This window comes from Notamacropus eugenii, chromosome 1 (genome assembly GCF_028372415.1).
Source record: "Notamacropus eugenii isolate mMacEug1 chromosome 1, mMacEug1.pri_v2, whole genome shotgun sequence".
Taxonomy (NCBI): domain Eukaryota; kingdom Metazoa; phylum Chordata; class Mammalia; order Diprotodontia; family Macropodidae; genus Notamacropus; species Notamacropus eugenii.
The window spans coordinates 48,337,708-48,358,359 of NC_092872.1; the positions used below are offsets into that span (position 1 = coordinate 48,337,708).

Genomic DNA, 20,652 nt, shown 5'->3' on the forward strand with positions numbered 1-20,652 from the left:
AAGGGTAAACAAAGTTCAATAGAAATTAGACCTAAGATGTCTATAGATAATAAGATATAGTGTCTTAGGTTAAAGGTCTCCTAAGGAGTGTAGAGTCAGCCTTGGCTGGCTTTTGCTGACATAGGAAAGGCATTCTCTGAGTTTGCTTCAGAGAGAACAAAGAGATTATTCCAAAATTTTATATTAAACATTATCACAATTAATTTTATTTAATTATCAGACAGGGGTGTGATTAGCCACACGTGAATGCCAACCCACTTTCCTCAGCTGTAGCCGACCTTAAGACTCTCCAGTTACCATAATCCCCTCCTTTCCTGTGTGTCAGTAAAAAGGGTCTTTTCCTTCTCATGGGAATGTCTGACTGTACTGAGGTTGCTAGTCTGACCCACTTACTTAACAATTATACATCATCTCACCCACTTTGTTAACACATAAACAGCACTGTTCATAAACCTATTTTGCTCAGAGCACTACCTCAGTTTAACTTTATTGCATTTTACTCACCACAACATCTACCATGATAAGGCTCTCCCATACATGTAGTTAGTCTGTTGAGGTCTGTTCAATTCTGTCATATAGTTGATGTACATATCATATTATTCAGTATTAATAAAGTCTATTGATTCAGCACCCAGCCAATCAGAACAAAGAAGGGAAGGAACCACCACATCTCATCCCCCAATTGTTGAATTGCCAGGCACTGACCTACTATAGACTTGCTAAGGCGAATCCACAACTAAAAAGCAAGGGTCTCTTGAAGATCAATCACTATTGCAACAAAGGGTTGGTACTGGCTGATGCTTCAGGTCATCCTCAGGTAAGAATATGGCCTGGCTAAAGTCATCATGCTTTCTAAACCCTTACTATATAAAAATAGTATGTAGTGGGGGGTTGGAATGGAGGAGATGATCAGAATAGCCTTGCAGTTGATTCCCCCTGCCTCAGTCCAGTTAATAAAATTATAGAAAGAGGGTAGGTAACAAAAACAAGAAATGAAAAAAAAAAAGGAGTTTTCACTTCATTACCCCTTTATGAGGTGTGGAGGAATTTCATGGATGGAATTTGAAGGACACTTGCAATTCAGTGGTCAAGTATTTGGCCAAAGCTCACAACCACACTGGAAAAGTGTCCTTACCAATTCCTTTCCTACATTACAAGCTGTAAGAATGTGTTCTTAGGAAATAGTGTTGTCCCCTGCAAACTGTACCTTTGACTTCTCAGGAGAGAAGTGGTGGACTGTAGGTGTAGACTGAGGTATGCATTTGTAGACACAGCCAAGGTCACTCGGTCGATAAGTGTATTAACTGTTGCAGTTTCATGATATGTTCTGGGGTCATCTCGAAAGAATCCACAGATTCCGACCACCTTCTACCCAAGCAAAGGCATTTATTATTGTTTGTTTATTAGCAAAGGCATTTATTGAGAGTAGCGGCTCTCAGGAAATGAGCTGAGTTCCAAGAAGAATCAGCAACTTATCAGAGCAAGATGAGGATTTTTATAGGGTATATAATGCTGATTATACAACAGAAAATAGGAATAATATATGAATATTAAAAAGGCAGGAGAAATTTTTAAGGGATTAGCAGAAGGGGAGGGGTCCCAGCCTCAGTGAAACTGTGCATGGAATTACCCATAAAGCATACAGAAAAACCCATGGGAGGCATGAATGTATGATAATGATATTATAATAAGCCTCTCTCTATGTCATAAGTTCATTTAAAGGCCAGCTTTTGCTATTACTGTGCAGGTGCCTACTTAGGGAAAGTCCTTTCTACTATTTTGGAGTCCACATCCTGTTTGGGCCTCCTGGTGGTGCTGCTTTCTGATTGGCTGGCTATTGTGGTCCTGTCCGAGATTAGAAGGATGTGGTTGTGGTTGAGTGTATGGACACACCTGCTGTTTCTATGAGTAATATGAGGATTGGGTCTTGGGGCAGTGGCTATCTAGAGGCATTGAGTGGGATCCCATCACATGGACATGCCTGCTATTCTAATGAGACAGTGAGGCATATGAGGAAGTTGAGATAGATTGGGTCTGGGGACCTGTGGTGTCATTAAAGCCAGATTGTGTGGTCAAATCAAGACATGCCTGCTGTTCAGTGGGGTCCATAAGGAAGTTAGAATATTGTGTCTGGGGGCAGGTTTATTAGGATTCCATAACTAACCTGTTACTGTGTTCTAGGCACTGTTCTTAGCATTAAAGACACAAAGAAAATTAAAAACAGGGTCTATCTGTTTGCTTTGCCTGACTATTTATTTGTTACAATGGAAGAGTCTATTCAGAGGAATTATTGGAAAGTGATATAAAAAAAGGGGAAAGCATCAATAAAACATTTAGAAGGGAGGGAGAGGAAGAAAGGAAAATTCTTATCTAGGTCAAACATATGGGAGAAAGCGGGGTGAGTTTGTCTTTTGCATTTTAATTGTATTATTAAAGTTATGTGGCTACAACATAAAAGAGTGTCCAAATCTATGGGTACTGAGGAAAGAGACCTGAAATTGTGAAATACCTCCTAAGTGGTACACAAAATGAAAATATAAATAGTCATTTTAATGTTTGAGCAATATTTCAACTTCTGGAACTGGACTGGAACCTGGGAGTCAGGGGCAAAGGCCACCTTTGGTGAAATTCCATGTTGGGAACATGGAAAGTTGCCTGGGTTTGCTCAGGTTGTCATCAAGTGACCAGTCATTGTGTAGGTATAGAAGACCTACAGAGAAACAGCTCGCATAGGGCTCTAGAAAGATATTGCCTCCTGAGAGACTTTAAGACCCTTGACTAGATATTTACCTAAATGATCATATTTAATGAGCCAATATTCCAAATGGATGATTTTTGGGTATTTGGGGTATTTACTCACTGTCCATACTAGCCCTGTGTGCTCATGTGTAATAAGGTCATAGATATAAGAGAAGTCTTAACATTAAAGGATGCTGCTAACTAAAGTTGAAGTCCTAGTGTGACAGTTACAATAGCTTTTGCTCACACCCTGCTGGGAATTTGTCCCCCTGAAACCTTACAAAAAATTGACTACTTTAGTTCTTTCCCCTTTGGGAGTTAAAATAATTTCTTCACATACTCATACTTGTTATAGATTTGTCTAGTCCAACTCTTACTATACTAGGCCTTAAAGGATTACTTTTGATCAGGTCACTCTCATCCTAGGTCAAGCACTGGGTCTCTAATATCTTCTGTCACCCAGAAGTAATGTAGGCATGCTTCTGGATTGGATTTAGGAAATTTGGGCTCATATTCCACCTCAGACATTACTACATGGTCTTGGACATGTCTCTGAATCTCAGTTTCCTCATTTGTAAAATGGGGATAATGAGAGTACACACTCACAGGATGATTGTGATGCTTCAGTGAGGTAATGTATGTAAAATACTATTTAAAGTTAATTTTTATTAGATGAGTAGAATAGGTTGTCAAAGTAAAATTTATGCTGCCTGTTGGTCCCTTTATAGCTCTAGCATGTTAGATGACTGAATGGTGAGAGAAGCTATAGGTAAGGAAGGGAGAGAAAATGGAAGTAATAATTCTACCAGTATTCTTTCCTTGCAAACTAACTCAGAATCTTTGCCATGATCTTACAGATGAGGAGTCTTGTATTTGGAGATAGTCACCAAGTAACATTTCCAGCCTGTACACATTTTTTGAAAGAACCACATTCAAGATTACATCAGAAACATGTTCTACAAACATGTCTGTAGAAACACAATTGGGATATAGGTTGTGGTGTGGAATGCTGCCCAATGGCAAAAGGTTCAGATTGTGTCATCAGTTGATGTCCTCATGACTACCTCAGCTTAGCTGACCTGCTTCCAGGCAGCAGAGTGGGACAATATTAGAACAGTCTGCTTGCAAAGAGATAATACATCTCTCATAAAAAGCCAGGAGAGAACTAGGTTTGGGGGGAGAAAGCAAAGGGATAATCAGTCCTGGTGATGGCCATTAAGTGGAGTGGGTAGATAGCTGGCTTCATTCATTCATTCTTCATTCAAGTTTCATGAAGAGCCTAGTGCTATAAGTACCAGGTACAGGTGCTGGAGATACAGAAGCAAAATAGTACCTGCCCTTTGGGAGCTTACTTACTACAGAAGGAGATTATAGGCACACAGAAAATTAACTATGTAATATACATGTCATAACCACACAGACACTTCGTTTTTGTTGTAAGAGAAGGGGATATGCCAGCAGCAGAAAGGAAGGCAAGGGTGAGATAATGTAGGATGGTCACAAAAATTAAAGAGAGTTTGATTGTTGGTGGGGAAAAGGAGTTTCCCTGTTCTTGCTAGCTTCTTGGAGCAGAGTATGGAAGTGGATCATCTTCATGGCCCAGCTTCTATAGGGACACCTCACAGCCACCCTTAGCAAGGCTCGGAATAAAATGTCACGCTCTTTCAGTGAAAGGTCTCTCAAGCTGGACAACTACAAAGATCCTCACAACTGCAAACATCAGGGGATTCTGCTTTGTCCAGTCAACTCCATGCCTCCCCTCACAGCCAAGCACTGCTTACAGCAAACAATTGCAAAACTTGTCCTTCCCCCTCTGTTTCTCCCTCTCAAATTGAGAGGGCAACTCGGGTACCTCTGAGTAATTATCCTACTCTCCAGCTGCCAATAGCACTAGTGAGCAACAAGCACCTTTAGGCAGCTGGAGGACCAGGCTCTTCCAAGGAGCTTCCAACAGCTTTTTCAGGTGATCTGCAAAGCAATATCTCTCTTCGAAGTAGCAAGTTCCTAGCAAAGCAGCTGGAGTCAATCATCTTTGTCGAAAATCTATGTCTTCCATCTCGGGATTCTTATAATTCCTGTTCTACTTAGCTTATGTTCCTTCTTCTGTTTACTTCTTCCTACAGCTTTTTCTCAAAACTGCTTTGGCTTCTGATATGAGGCCAGATTTCCTGTGTCTCAAATCAGAGCATCCCAGTAGTCAGTGACTCATCTTTAACTTGTGAGGTAAAACTCAAGAATTACATCTTTCTTTCAGACATGAATCCAACAATACTAATATGATCTTCCCAGAATCCTCAAGCATTTATTTGATTTACAATTTTGTCTGTCAGATACAAATTTCAAAAGTCTGAAAACAGTTACATTCAAAGTCTTGTAGCCATTATGACTTCAGATATTCCTGTACCTTCAAATTCTTTCAATACATTTATCTGAGGTGCATTCCTCTCTCTGTTCCTTAGCATAGTCTTTGTCTCTCCTCAATATTTTATCTGAGAGACTGTGTTTCTTTACGAGTTAATTTTGTCAGTTTTCCTTGCACAAGGGGTTATTTTTCTGCCCCTTTTGGCAGAATTGAGGTGAACTGAGGAACACTCCTACCAATTGCTTACTTACTGTTCTGATGTTTATGATTTAACCTTCCAGTAGATATTGTAATGGTAGTTATAAGTTCCTGAATCCTGTTTTAAATCTGTTTCTGTCAATATGAACTTGTGAGTTTTTTGTATCTTGGCACTTTAAGAAATAAGTACCTGTCTCATATTCGATTGATAGTGTACATTGAGTACCTCTCATAGTATCATAGAATTTGACAGCTAGAAAGGCACTTAGTGGCTATCCAGTTCAACCCATACATCAAAGGAATCTCCACTATAATATACCTGATGAAAGGTCAGCCAGGCTCTGTTTGAAGACTCCAAGGAGGTGAACCCATTACCTCTCTAGGAAGCCTATTTCATTTTATGATTACTCAAATTATTAGGATCTTCTTGACAGTAAGCCCAAATTGGTCTCCTTACAACTTCCACTATTTGCTTCTAGTTCTGCCCTCTGAGGCCAAACGAAACAAATCTAATTCTTCATTCACTTGACAGCCCTTCTAATACTTAAAGACAGCTATCACGTTCTCCCATGAGTCTTCTCTTCTGCAGATTAAAATTCCCCAGTTCCTTCAGCTGAGCATCTTTGCCATGGACCAAAAATCTTTTTACCATCCTTATTGCCCTCCTCTGTACATTCTCCAGATTATCAATATCTATCTTAAACGGTGGTACCTATAACTGAACACAGAATGCCAGATGAGATCTAATGAAGTCAGAATACAGTAAGACTGTTAACTACATATTCCTGGAAGCTCTGTTCCTTTTAATGCAGCTAATTACATTAGCTTATTTGGATGCCACTTCATGCTGCTGACTCATAGAGAGCTTATAATAGTCCATAAAAACCTTCTGATATTTTTCAGAATGTTACTGTATGATTCTACCTCCCCCATCTTGTACTTCTGAATTTGCTTTTTTTAGCCAAGTGTAAATAAGCTTTCACATTTACCCCTAATGAATTTTACCTCATTAGAATCGGCCCAGTGCTTTAGCTTGTGAAGACCTTTTTGGATCCTGACTCTGTCCTACAGTACAGTAGTTGTCCTTCCAGATTTGGGTCAAATGTGATATGATAAGTATGCCACCTACACATTTATCCAAGCCATTGGTAAAAATGTAAAACAGTGCAAAGCCCAACACAGATCCCTGGAGTATTCCCCTAGACACTCCATGCCACATTAACACTAAATCATTAACAACTACTCAGTTCTTAATTTATTTAACTTTTTTCTCATCTAATCCATATCTACATTTTCTTCACAAGAATAGTATACAATGCTTTGTCAAAAGATTTACTGAAATCTAGCAGGCAGCTATGTGGTACAGTGGATAGAGCACCAGTACAGGAATCAGGAAGACCTGAGTTCACATCTCACCTCAGACATTTGACACTCACTAGCTGTGTGACCTTAGGCAAGTCACTTAACTCAATTGCCTCATCCTGGGTCATCTCCAGTCATCCTGATGAATATCTGGTCACTGGATTCAGATGGCTCTGGAGGAGAACTGAGGCTGGTGACCTGCACAGCCCTCCCTCACTCAAAACAAAGTCAAGTGCGAGTCATGTCATCATTTCTCTGATGGCATGGTCTTCTTCATAAATGAAGGACAAACACACATACGCTGAAATCTAGGTCAACTGTTCTAGCATTCCCCCTTACCTACTAATCAAAAAAAGAAAATGTGAGTCTGCCATGAGCTGTTCTTGGTGAAGCCATGCTGGATTTTTGTTATCACAGCTTCCTTCTAGATGTTCACTATCTTTTTAATGATCTGTTGTAGAATTTTACTAGGCATTGAAATCAAGCTCACTGGCTTATGGTTTGCAGACTGTCCCCCTCATTTTTTTGAAATATGGACAACATATGCCCTTCTCCAATCTTGTATACTTCTCCCATTTTCCATGATCTTTCAAGTATCACTGATAGTGGCTCATCAATCATACTGTCCAGTTCTTTCCATATCTGAAGATATAGTTTATCTGGGCCAGGTAACTTGGATTCATCAAGGGAAGCTAAGCACTCTTACTATTTCCTTACTTATCTTGGATATCAATTCCCTATTAGTAATTTTGTTCTGTCATCTTCAGTTCAAGGGTCATTCTCCTTGGCAGAGAAAACAGAAGCAAAATAATGAGAATAACTGTTTTCTCTCTGTTGCCAATGATCGTGGTCCCAGCCACCACAAGCAAAGGTTCTATCCCTTCTGTGACCTTTCTTTTTTCTCCCAATATAGCTAAAAAAGAAAATCCCATTTTGTCATTCTTGAAGGAAGCATCAGTAACCTCAACTCGTTATAAGCTTTAACATTTCTGGCAGGAGCCTCAGAGCAACAGCAGAAAAGGCAAGGTGGACGATGGAAGTATGGACTGCAGAGAAGACATGCCGACTGGAAAGAAATGAAATCCGATGGGACAAAGGAACAGGGATTCAAGGGTGAGGACTAAGATCTTGTTGAATTCTTGAGCTACAGGGTTGAGATTATAAAAGGGGTGAGATGAGGCCAAAGCAAGGGTGACAGATTGGGAGTAGAAGGAAGGGTGGATAGATAAGAGATAAGGTTGGAAGAGATAAGAAATGAGAGTGGAAGAGATAGATAAGTGATAAAAAAAGAGAATATTGGAATTCAAGATTCCAGAGGTGGAAAATTTTTGAGTGATGGTTGGATTCTTGGGCATGACTGACTATCCCTGTGACTGACTATTATAGAGTAGAGCTGTAGGTCATGGGATTTGAAGATATTGATAAACTAATAGAGCAGGGTACTTGAAGGGATTTCACATGTGATATGATGTGAATACTGGAAATAGGTAGAGATTGGGGTATATCATAGAATTTGAACCTGAAAGAGTTATAGATTATCTGATTGAATGCCCTTATATTATAGATATAGATTCTGAGACATAAGGAGAGGAAACAAATTGCCCAGGCTGGCCCACCTGTTGCAAGTAACGGAGCTGAGATTTGGACTCAGAATCTCTAACATGGAAAAAAAGAGGAGGCTCTGCCACCAGAGGTAGAAGAGGCCATTTCTTCTCTATGTCTGTCCTACATTGCCTTCTGGTGAGGTCATTTCACCTCTCTGCTCATAGAGCAGGAATATGGGGAAGAAACCAGTGGGAAAGAAGGAAATGAAAGCCTTTTCTGGGATGTAGCAACAACATCTATCAACCAGCAAGTATTTATTAAACCCTTACTCAGTGCTAAGCCACTGTGCCAGGCACTGGGGATACATAAATGAATCAATCGTTATCCACAAGGAAACTTATATTGTGATGGGAGAGACTGCTAAGTATGGGGTATCCCAAAAGTCTCAATGTTGTTTTAAGCTTTAATAATTTCATGAGCATAAATGCTACAGACTTGCAAAAAAATGAAATTTGTAAGGATAATTATTCGCATTTTAAAAATATTGGTACTTTTAAAAATAAAAATTCGATATAACCACTGCTCTGATCAATTTTTGAACTTTGAAAAAACTTTCATCGGTTGCTGCTGGATGACTGAAAGGATTGCATTTGTAACTCTAGCCTTAAAATCATCGAGAAAATGAAGCTTTGATGCATACCTGACAATTTTGATGTGACCCCCCAAAAGAAAAAGTCTAATGGAGATAGATCAGGTGACCAAGGTGGCCAAACAAGAAAGCCTCCTCAGTGTATCAAGAGATCTGGGTAAGTGTCATCCAGAAATGTCACATATTCAGTGTATAACAACAGGGTGCTCTTTTCTGTTAAAATTAAAATAAAAAATTATTATTTAAAATTCACAAAACTAAATAGGTATAAGAAAAATTTGAATAAACTTTCAAATGATTTTTTTGTTAAGTTTATAGCATTTATACTCCTGAAGGATATTAAAGCTTTAAGCTGCTCTAAGACTTTTGGGACACTGTACAAGGGCATGCAGAATAAATATAAAGTAGTTAATTACAAGGTAGTTTGGGAATGAGAGAATAACATTTAGGGGAAGAGGAATCAGAAAAGTCTTCATGTTAAAAAAAAAAGGGGGGGGGGTGAAATGCTTTAATTGTGTCTTGAATCCCTTGAGAGTGATTCTGTGAAGCCTAGGTGAAGATGGGAGATAGAAAATGTGTGTGTGTGTATGTGTGTTGAGGGAAATAATGTATACTGATGCTGGAAATGGCAAAATCATTCCCAGTATCTTTGCTAAGAAAAGTCCAATGGGGTCTCCCTACAACTGAAAAATGGTTGTGAACGAATTTAGATTAGAGATTGGGGCTGGATATTCTGATCCGAGTCATCAACAGAGAGATGATAATTTAATCCATGCAAGCTGATGGTTTGCCCCAAGTAAAGAACTCCAGGGTCCCTGCACTGCTTCCCCCTCTACTTCCATAGGGGGCTTAGATTAGGGGATACCTCCCACCTCTGTGGATTTGCCCTGAGTACAGGATCCTGTGACCTGGTCCCTTGGTTCCTGGAGTCTTACTTGTAGTTTGGTGTGTAAAGTGGTTCAGCTGGCTTACAGGGATTATTCCTTAGAAATGTGCAGACATTTTCTGCTTGTTTCCAGTCTTTTCATGGAAACCTGTGAGGGCTGGAAAGCAGAGGAGGGTGCGCTACTTCCAGGAGATATATCATGTATAGAGAGAGCTGCAGTATGTGATAATGAAGACTCCCTTTACTTGTTACTGGACCAGAACTGATAACCCAGGGGTGATTTAGCAGTTAGGTTGGTAGAGTGGATGAAGTACTGAACTTGGCATCACAAAGATCTAAATTCAAATCCAGTCTGAGATACTTACTAAGTGTTTGTAAGTCACTTAACTTGTTTGCCTCAGTTCCTTCATCTGTAAAATGATGATAAAAGCACCTAAACTCCCAGAGTTGTGATAATATGATGAAATAATTATTTGTAAAGTGTTTTATAAACCTTAAGGTGCTATATAAATGATCATTAGTACTATTATATACCAAAGCAAGCAATTTTTCAATTTTCTTTCCTTTTGGCTGTGAGGTATGTGAACTATTTTGAGCTGGTCTTGAAAATGGTCTTGGTGGGAGAGAGCCTAATCTCCCATTAGCCTCTCTGCAATCTTAAGCATATGGATCAATATTAGGAAAATCTCTTCCTCTCCCTCCAAGAGCAATTGTTTCTCAAATCTTTTTCCTCCACTTCTGGATCCAGTTTCTGAACTGGTGAACTCCTACACTTGGACCCTTCTGTGACAGGTCTGGTGGACATCTGAACATCTAGCTATTTTGGTATTTAGGCCCAAGGAATGTGACTGGCTCTCTCAGACAATCACAATATGTTTCCAGTGTGGCATTAATGTGCCTGTATTCAATAGCTCAAAGTCTAGGACTCTCAAAGCGATTAAAGACTTGCGGTAGGGTTATAAAAAAATTCTCCAATACCTGCTTTATTTGTTTTGTGATTTTTTAATGCAAAACCTGTTGAATGATGGAGTGATTCTGTGAAAAGTGGGGAGAGAAACTTCCTTATACTGACTACATTCCAAGACTTTTGTGATTAAATTAATTGATTTTGAGGAAGGACTCCGCTCACTTACAGGAAGAAAGAAGAAATCTGGGATATTCCTGCTGAATAGTCACAGTCATGACCTTAGCTCCGGAAGGGAAGGAAATGATGGTGATGGTTCAGTCATCTGTAACTCCTGGGACCGTAGTACACCAGGCAATACTATTCATGGGGTTTTCTTGGCAAAAAGAAAAAAGGAAGGAAGGAAGGAAGGAAGGAAGGAAGGAAGGAAGGAAGGAAGGAAGGAAGGGAGGGAGGGAGGAAGGAAGGAAGGAAGGAAGGGAGGGAGGGAGGGAGGAAGGAAGGAAAGAAGGAAGGAAGGGAGGGAGGGAGGAAGGAAAGAAGGAAGGAAGGAAGGAAGGAAAGAAGGAAGGAAGGGAGGGAGGGAGGGAGGAAGGAAGGAAAGAAGGAAGGAAGGGAGGGAGGGAGGGAGGAAGGAAGGAAGGAAGGAAGGGAGGAAGGAAGGAAGGAAGGAAGGAAGGAAGGAAGGGAGGGAGGGAGGAAGGAAGGAAGGAAGGAAGGGAGGAAGGAAGGAAGGAAGGAAGGGAGGGAGGGAGGAAGGAAGGAAGGAAGGAAGGAAGGAAGGAAGGAAGGGAGGGAGGGAGGGAGGAAGGAAGGAAGGAAGGAAGGAAGGAAGGAAGGAAGGAAGGGAGGGAGGAAGGAAGGAAGGAAGGAAGGAAGGAAGGAAGGAAGGGAGGGAGGGAGGGAGGAAGGAAGGAAGGGAGGGAGGGAGGAAGGAAGGAAGGAAGGAAGGAAGGAAGGAAGGGAGGGAGGGAGGGAGGAAGGAAGGAAGGGAGGGAGGGAGGAAGGAAGGAAGGAAGGAAGGAAGGAAGGAAGGGAGGGAGGGAGGGAGGAAGGAAGGAAGGAAGGAAGGAAGGAAGGGAGGGAGGGAGGGAGGAAGGAAGGAAGGAAGGAAGGAAGGAAGGAAGGGAGGGAGGGAGGAAGGAAGGAAGGAAGGAAGGAAGGGAGGGAGGGAGGGAGGAAGGAAGGAAGGAAGGAAGGAAGGAAGGAAGGGAGGGAGGGAGGAAGGAAGGAAGGAAGGAAGGAAGGGAGGGAGGGAGGAAGGAAGGAAGGAAGGAGGGAGGAAGGAAGGAAGGAAGGAAAGAAAAGACAGAAAAAGAGGAGATAGTACTTGCAGCTAAATAAAACTGGGGAACTTGGTTGCAATGGGGGAACAAGGGTTGTGACTGACCTTTCTCCCCTCTGCTCTTTCTCCATCTTTGGCCACTTCTGGTAATGTCCTGCCTCCATTAGCCTCTCTTAGATTTGCACCCTTCGTATGAGCCATGGACATCTGCTCCTGTTCCTACCACACAGTGTGGTTCTACCAAGGACAGGACTCTCTGGTTACTACCATCAAGGGGAAGCCTTTTTTCCTTCATGACAGGGCTGGTCCTTTCTACAAACCTTTGCTAGCAATAATCCTCCACCTCGATAAGTCTCCCTTCTCCCCTTCTCTTCCCCAGCCAGATCCTGACAAACCCTCAACTCAAGGAAAGAAGGAAACATTTATTTATTGCCTACTGTGTGCCAGGCATGTGTTAAGAGCTTTACAATTGTCATCTCAGTTGATCCTCACAACAACCCTAAGAGGAAGGTGCTATTATGATCCCCAGTTTACAATTGAGGAAACTGAAGTAGACGGAGGTTAAGGGAATGCCCAGGATGACATAGTAAATACATACCAAGTTCTCTTCCTTCAGAAAGGCTTCCCTGATTGCTCCAGCAGGGGTGGGGGATGGAGGAGGGCCTCTACCTGCTCTGAATGCACAGACATTGTCTCCTTCTCTCTTGCTTCTCCCTTTCCTAATGAAAAAGAGGACAGAGATCATAGGAGCATAGGATTTAAAGCTAGAAAGAGGCTTAGAGATAACTGGAAGTTTCTTTCATTTTTATAGATGAGGGAAATGGGGCATAGAAAGGTAGGTGACTGGTCCAGGGTCAAATGGCTAGTAAGTGTCCAAGGGTGGAGACTTAAACTCAGGTCTTTCTGACTCCGAATTGAGAAGTCATATCTGCTCTAGCATTTTGTACACATCATACAACACCTGCTGCACTCCATCCATGACATATTCAAGGACCTTTTCAGCTTTTCCCCCAGGTTACTCAAGAGGGTGTGGGAGAACTAAATAGAGACTCCCATTCACGGGGAGCTGACTCAGCTCTTGTGTCAACAGCTTCTTATAACCCCCTGCTGGGCTTGGCTGGGTTGGGCTGGAGTTTGGGCTCGTGACAAATGGGCCTCTCTCATGGCATGCTAGGACTTCAGAGGAAGCCGCCCAAAGCCACACAAAGCCCCTTTGCTTGGGGAGATTGAAGCACATTCCTGGAGCTCAGCCAGGGGTAGGCTCAGGAGTTGTCTTGGCCCCTATTTGAGGAGGAGGGGGTGGGTGAGGAAGTACCCTTTGGTTCTGTTACTTCTGAGTTCCTTGTGCATTGGGGCCAGAGAAGGAGCACACTCTAGACCAACCGTGGGGATATCACCGTCTGGGGACAACGGAGGAGCAGCAGACCCCCAGCCCTGCCCTCAGGGAGCTCACCGTCTGGGTGAGGGAAAGGAGGGGCACAGGCAGACACTGCCTTCGTTACAGGGGAGACAGTCAGAATGATCACAGCCTTCCAAAGGATGGGCTGTTGTTCTTGAAGACCACCAAAGACATCTGCACCGAGAAGTCTTGATTTGCACATGAGTTTGCAAGAGCTGTGCAAAGTCAACAGCCTCACTCTTTCCTCTAGAATCTTGGGAGAGTCCAGTGGCAAGAGAAAGGTCAAGACGACTGGGGATGGCCCAGGACACTGTGGGAGAGCTTGGCCTTTCTAAATTAAGGTCTTTCCCAGGTCTCTCTTTGTCTGAGGCCCTGCCTATTCAAAGGCTAAGGGCTGTGTAACAGCAGGGTGTACTGGAAAGATCTCTGAACTGGGTGTTAGGAGACCTGGGTTCTGGTCTCAGCTCTATTACTACTTGGCTCTGTGTCCTTGGTCAAGTCCCTTTTATTCTCTGAGCTAATCTAGTCTCCTGGCCTGTTGTAATAACAGTAGGATTCAGGATGGCCACATTAGGTTCACACCCCACTTCTTGCATGACGCTGACTGGGGTCCCTTAATACCAGGCGGGGGTGCTTCCTACATACTTAAGCCTGAAGAGATGTTGGGGGAAGGGTTCCTTGACCCCATCTTATCAGGGAGCACTGGGTGGGAGATGGCAGCTTTCTCCTCTATTGTCAGGGACCCTAACCACAGCCACTGGCCTGCCTGGACCTCCAATACCCAGGAGGAGAGCCTCTTTTTTTCAACTTTGACTGTGTACTCAGGCTCCTAAAATTCCTGAGAAGAGGTGGTAGCCCTCATTACTTTTGTCACACAAGGAAGTAACAGGACCGCTTAAACATTTGCCCTCTTCTTGCCAGAACCACCCTCTGTCATGAGACCAATAAAGTCTGGTGACTGTTGGATGACCCAGAGACAATGACCCAGATACATGTAAACACAAACACATGTAAACACTGAAAGATACCTTCAGATATACAAATATACAAGCATGTATATAGATATATACATGAATATAGAGAAATCAAATGGTGAAGTGGTTAGAGGGCTGGCCCTGGAGTTAGGAAGACATGAGTTCAAATCTGGCCTCTGACACTTATTAGGACAAATCACTTAACCTCTGTTTGTCTCCATTTCCTCTTCTGTAAAATGGGGATAATCACAAACATCTACCTCGTAGGGGTGTTGTGAGGATCAAGTGAAATGATAATTACAAAATCATGGTGCCTGGCGCTACTATGGTAAGTGCTATGTGAATGTTAATTATTAATATTATTAGAGATGTACACAAACATGTATACTCTGTACTTAGATACATACAGAAACACACATCCTAAACAGTCGTTTCTGGGGATCACATGTGTACGCAACTATATCCATCTTTCCCTTCCTGCTTCCCTAGGATTCTTTGGTGAAGCAGGAATAGGGACTAATGGTCCCTATTTGTAAAAGACCTGTAAAAGTCTTGACCTATGAAGTTCCCTTCTGTAATAGAGTGACCTTCAGAGTCTTTTAAGGTTGGAGTTTCTTCAGTAGTTGGGACAGATCTGCTCTCCTATCCTTCATTGCCATGGATTTTGGGTCCTGACTACACATAGTGAAAGCATGCCCATGTCCTTTACCCCAGTTAATATCATTGTCAATCAGAGAAAAGAAGACTGGAAGTGGAGAAGGAGGGGCAAAGGAAGTGGGCAGTCTGGGAATGGCTTTCAGGTTTTTTCAAATAGCTGAAAGTTTGTCATGTGGAACAGAGATTTAACTTCTTCCTTTTGGTCCCAGAAAACAAAACTTAGACCACTTAGGAGCTACAAGGAAGCAGATTTCAGAAAACAAAAACAAAAGCAAAAGCCTTTTTAACCTTAGAGATGTCCAGAAGTGGAGTGGGAAAGTGTGTGCGTGCGTGTGTGTGTGTGTGTGTGTGTGTGTGTGTGTGTGGAGGGCAGCTAGGTGGAGCAGTGAATACAGCAGGGACCCTGGAGTCAGGAGGACCCGAGCTCAAATTCAGACTCAGATACCTCACACTTACTAGCTGTGTGACTTTGAGCAAGTCACCCAACCCCAACTGCCCTGCCTCCCTCCCTCCAAAGCAGAAACAAAAGTGGGGTGAGGGGTGAGCTCCCTGGCAGAGGGAATCCTCCTGCAAACACTGGATGTTCCCCTTTCTGGTCCAAAATCCAGGTAACCTCCGTAGAACATGCAAGCTGTCTTTATAAAAGACCCAGACCTAGGAGTCAGAGACTCACATGACAAAGGCAAGTCACATCCCTTCTCTGGGTTTCAGTTTTGTACTCTATAAAATGGGGATAGTAACAAGTTACCCCACCTAGATCATAGGTTGATTTTTTTTTTTTGTAAGGGGAGATTGCAAGGTGTGATAGGACTATACAAAGGTGTGTTATTATTAAGTCAATAAGTATTTTATAAGTGCTTATAATGTGCCAAATAGTGCTAAATGCTGAAGGCACGATGCTAATGATCATTATTGTTGTAATAATAAAGACCATATTTTCTTCTTAACTTCTTTAATGGAGTACGGAAAGATAGAAAGGGTCTGAGAGAAGTCACTATCCTGCAATTATTCTTTTATTTTTAATGTTCTCCAGACTATAAAGGCAGGTAAAACAACTGCTTTTCATAAATGAATAAAACTATCAGAATATAGACTTATCTTTTTCTCTGCTTACATAAAATATCTTCTGTACAATCCCCATTGCAGACAGGATGATGGGGATGATATAGTCCATGTTGTTCATTTGTTTCAGTCATGTCTGACTCTTTGTGACCCCATGTGGGGCTTTCTTGGCAAAGATACTGGAGTGACTTGATATTTCATTTTACACATGAAGAAACTGAGGCAAACAGGGTTAAGTGACTTGTCCAGGATCACACAGCGAGTAAGTGTCTGAGGCTGACTTTGAATTCAGGTTTCTTGACTCCAGCACTCTACCCACTCACTGCTCCAGAAATGACATATATCTTGAGGATTGGATTTCTCCTTTCAGATGTCTATATTTTGAAAGTTTTTCTTTCCATGAAGTTTGGAGATTTTTTTTTTTTGACTATTGAGTTTGGTGATATCTATTACAAATGCTGTTCTTAAATTTTTATGGATCAAGATTATATCTGGGCAATTGTGGGCAATGGTTCTGTCTTTTATAACTCTCCAGGTCCAGTAGGATTAATTTGTTGAATTCTCAATATATCTTAGGATCTCCTTTGGTAGTTTATGGGTTTGTTTTCTGTTAGTTTATGAAGGATAGTGATTTTATGGTGTATAATACTGGCTACCTGATTGTGTATTTTTAGGCATTTGATAGGTGTTAAATGTTTGTGACTGCAAAAATACCCTAATAATAAATCCAGGCTATATAATAAAATAACCTCTCAGTAATTCCTGGTAACAATAACCTCGCTTCTTACCTCTGTCATAAAGCCCTCAGTTTCTGATGTCAAATCTGAATGACTCAGTCATTTGTTTACTGTGTCTTTATCTACTTGGCAGTTGAGTTCACATGGACTATTATTCATGGAAGGCCTTTTGGTTACAGTCTTGGAACCTAAGCCATTAGATTGTCCATTGTAAAGAAATAAAACCAGTGTTACTTTCATTCAAGAAATCCAGTGACGTTTACTCATCATCAGCCTTTACTGCTGCTCTGAGAAGTGGTATTTGTTCCAGAAGTATCTGTAATTATCTGTAACTGATGATCCTGATTGTGATATAATCTGGGAACTTCCATCAATCCTCTTCCTCCCTTTTGACAAGGAAGTGTTAATATTTCTAGAGATACTCTAAAATAGAGAGACCATTTGGCTGGGTTCACTGGGGCTAGGGCAGACTCACTCCTCCTTATCCTATGCCCAGCCATGCCATCAATTCCCCAGTCAGGGGAATTCTAGCCTCTGGTGAGAGGGGGCTCTCCCCTCTCACACTCATTGGCTTATTAAGTTTCCCAATGCCAGCCATTCAGAGATAATTTTTAATTATAGCAAATTAGATAACAACTCGCAAGTCTAGGGGTCCCCCAACGGGGCAGAAGTAAAAGAGGTTCTTAATGCACAGTATGAATCGGGGTATGGGACAGGTAGTTTATTCCTACACAGAAAGAAATGCTAAGCATGGAAAAATCACAGTGAGATTAGTAGGATTCAGTAAACCTACTGATATTTAAACCTTATCAAGATATATAACAGTTTGCAGGACTGCTAATTAGCCATTCTCCATTTCATTCTAGCTTGGCCTTCTGTCCCTGATAACTATCATCCTATATCTCTTCTGCCCTTTGTAACTAAATTCTTCAAACAGGCCGTCTAGGCTAAGTGTTTCTACTTTCTCTCCTCTCCCCTTCTTAACCCCTTACAGTCTGGCTTCTGACCTTATTCCACTGAAACTACTCTCTCCAAAGTTAGCAGTGGTATCTCAGCTGCCAGATCCAATGGCCCTTTCTCTGTCCTCCATTCTCCTCCACCTCTCTGCAGAGTTTGACTCTGTGGATCATTGTCTCCTCCTTGATACGCTCTTCTCTCTAGGTTTTCAGGACACCACTCTTTCCTGGCCATCCTTCTACCCATACAACTCCTCCTTCACTGTCTTCTTTTCTGGATCCTCTTCCAGGTCACACCCTCTCCCCATAAGTGTCCCTCAGAACCCTGTCCTGGGCCCTCTTCTCTTCTCCCTCTATATTATTTTACTTGGTGATCTCATCAGCTCCCGTGAATTCAATTACTATGCTGATGATTCCCAGATCTACCTGAGGTGCCCCAAACTCTCTATTTCCTCTAATCTTGCATCTCCAACTGCCTTTGGGATATCTCAGATTATTTGTCCAGTAGATACCTTCAATGTCCAAAATAGAAGTCATTATCTTTCCCCCTCTCCAATTCCTACCACCTTTATTACCACATAGGGCAATAGATCCTTCCAGTCTCTCTGGCTTGTAAACTTGGAGTCATCCTAGATTCCTCACTATCTCTCACTTCCCATATCCAATCGATTGCCAAGGCCTATCAATTTCATCTTTGCAACATTTTCCCAATATAATCCCTTCTCTCCTCTGGCACTGGCACCATTCTAGTACAGATCCTCACCACCTCAGATTGGGAATATTACAATAGTCCGTTGGTGGGACTGCCTATCTCAAGTCTCCCCTCACTCCAATCTATCCTCCAATTAGCTCTCACTGTGATTTTTCCTAGAGTGCAGGTTCAACCATGTTCCCCTACCTTCACCCCTACCCCTCACTCAATCAACTCCAGTGGCTCCCTATTGCCTCCAGGAGCAAATACAAAACCCTCTGTTTGGCATTCAGAGCTCTTCATAACCTAGGCACCCCTTACCTTTTCAGTCACCTTATGCCTTACTTCCAATACGTGGTGTTTGATGCAGTGACAATGGCTTCCTGACCGTTCTACAAAAACAGACACTCAATCACACATCTCTGGTCATTTTTTCTGGCAGTTCCCCATGCCTGGAACTCTGTCCCTCCTCTACTTGGACTACTGACCTCCCTGGCTTCCTGTAAGTCCCAACTGAAATCCCACATTCTACACGAAATCTTTCCCAATCCCTCTTAATTCTAGTGTGGTTTCTTTGTTTATTATTTATTCTGTAAGTAGCTCGCTTTGTGTATATTGGTTTGCATCTTGTTTCCCCTTTTAAATGATGTAACAGTAAGCACCTCAACATGCACAGGGGGGCCTCCTACCACAGGTTCTTAGATCTACATTCATAAAAGAAAAGCAACTTTCAAGGGGTTAACAATCACTTTAATTAAGCACAGGTATCAGAGAAAATCAGGTTCAAAATTTCAGAGAAAAGAAAATTCAACAGACAGCCCTTCCAAACTGCCTGACCACTAACATACATACATCTTTACTAGAGAGGGAAGCATCAACATCTGGATTTTCAAGAAGTCGATCACTAAGCCGCCAAAGTTAAATCTCACCCTCAGAGTATTTATACACTTTTTAGAACCAGAGGGCATAACTCTGACCCAGTGCCTCCATAGAAAAAACAAAAAATACTTGGGACGCTCCTACAAAACAAACTCCCTAATTAAGCTTTGAACTATGGGCATCAATGGGTGGGAAAGTTTCTCTCCAATCACATTAATGCAGTCAGAGGCCCTTTTAGTAAAACAAAAACAGCAAAAGATCCTCATTTGATTGCCAGTGTCTTTTGATCTGATTTGCTTGTCATTTGTCTCCTTTTATATCCTCAGTGAGTCCACGCATAGTAGGACCTTAATAAACGTTTATTGATTGATTAATTGGGCACTGTCCAATCAAATGACCAAGCTTGAGTCAGTCTGCTTTATACTAGCCTCTGTCTCCAACGCAGAAGTTTTTCTTGTCACTGTGCTGTCCCTATCACTATTCCAACTAATAGACATCTGGATTCTTAAAACTCACAAGGTCCCCTATACAAAAAAAGAAGAAACAGAAAATCAGGTAACCCAACCTGAGCTCGTTTGCTTACTGTGGGGGTGAGTATGAGATAGGAACAATTGCCCTATTGTGTCTCTGGACACAGTTCAAAACAGAGAATATAATTCATAGAGAGAAATGAAGAGAGGTACTGGGGGGGGGGGGGGTGTAGGTCATCCCTTTTGCCTATCTCCTGAGCTTGCAGCAATTCTGGCTATGCAGCCACTTAAGGGACTACTCATCGTATCACAGTGTGAACCCCTGAGTGATGAATGGCCAGAAGCAGGCCTCACAGGGTCAGCCAGGAGCAGGATGAGGAGAGGGGCATATGCTCTATAAAACCCATGTCACGCTACCTTCCCACGATGGGCGATGTGTTTCATTAATATCGTCATGGCTTTTTGTTTGACTAATTCTATTGCATGGATTGTTTGTTCCAAAAAATGTAGGTTGAGATAATTACTCTATGTTCTTCCTACTGTGCTTTGACTTTGATATTCCAATATGCTTTCTACTCTACCACAGCTGTCCTGGGCCCAGGTGTCCGAAAACTGAGAGAGGGGATTTGTCTCTCCTGCCAAACCACACCTAGAACAGTCCCCTGCTTCTGAGGCTCTGATGACCTACAGGAGAGGTCAAGAGTTAGAAATCCTGGAGACTCCTGGGGAATTTTTGCCTCCAACCTTGGGGAGATCTTCCTGGTAATAGGGAGGAGACAATCAAATTAGAAGCTGCCTGGCAGGCTGCCAGGAGGTGGTTCTCCTGAATCTGGTTCCGCCCTCTCTCTCCATCCATTTAAGAAGGTGATGAGGGCATAGGGAATCACACAGAACAAG

General features: G+C 42.1%; 1 long non-coding RNA gene across 1 annotated transcript; it reads left to right on the plus strand.

Annotated features, from left to right (window-relative positions):
* The first annotated feature begins 317 nt into the window (after positions 1 to 317).
* LOC140498680 (uncharacterized) lies at positions 318 to 8,778 on the plus strand. Its single transcript, XR_011965179.1, has 3 exons — positions 318 to 817; positions 7,575 to 7,774; positions 8,226 to 8,778. It is a non-coding gene; the product is annotated as an uncharacterized lncRNA (long non-coding RNA).
* Positions 8,779 to 20,652: the final 11,874 nt, after the last annotated feature.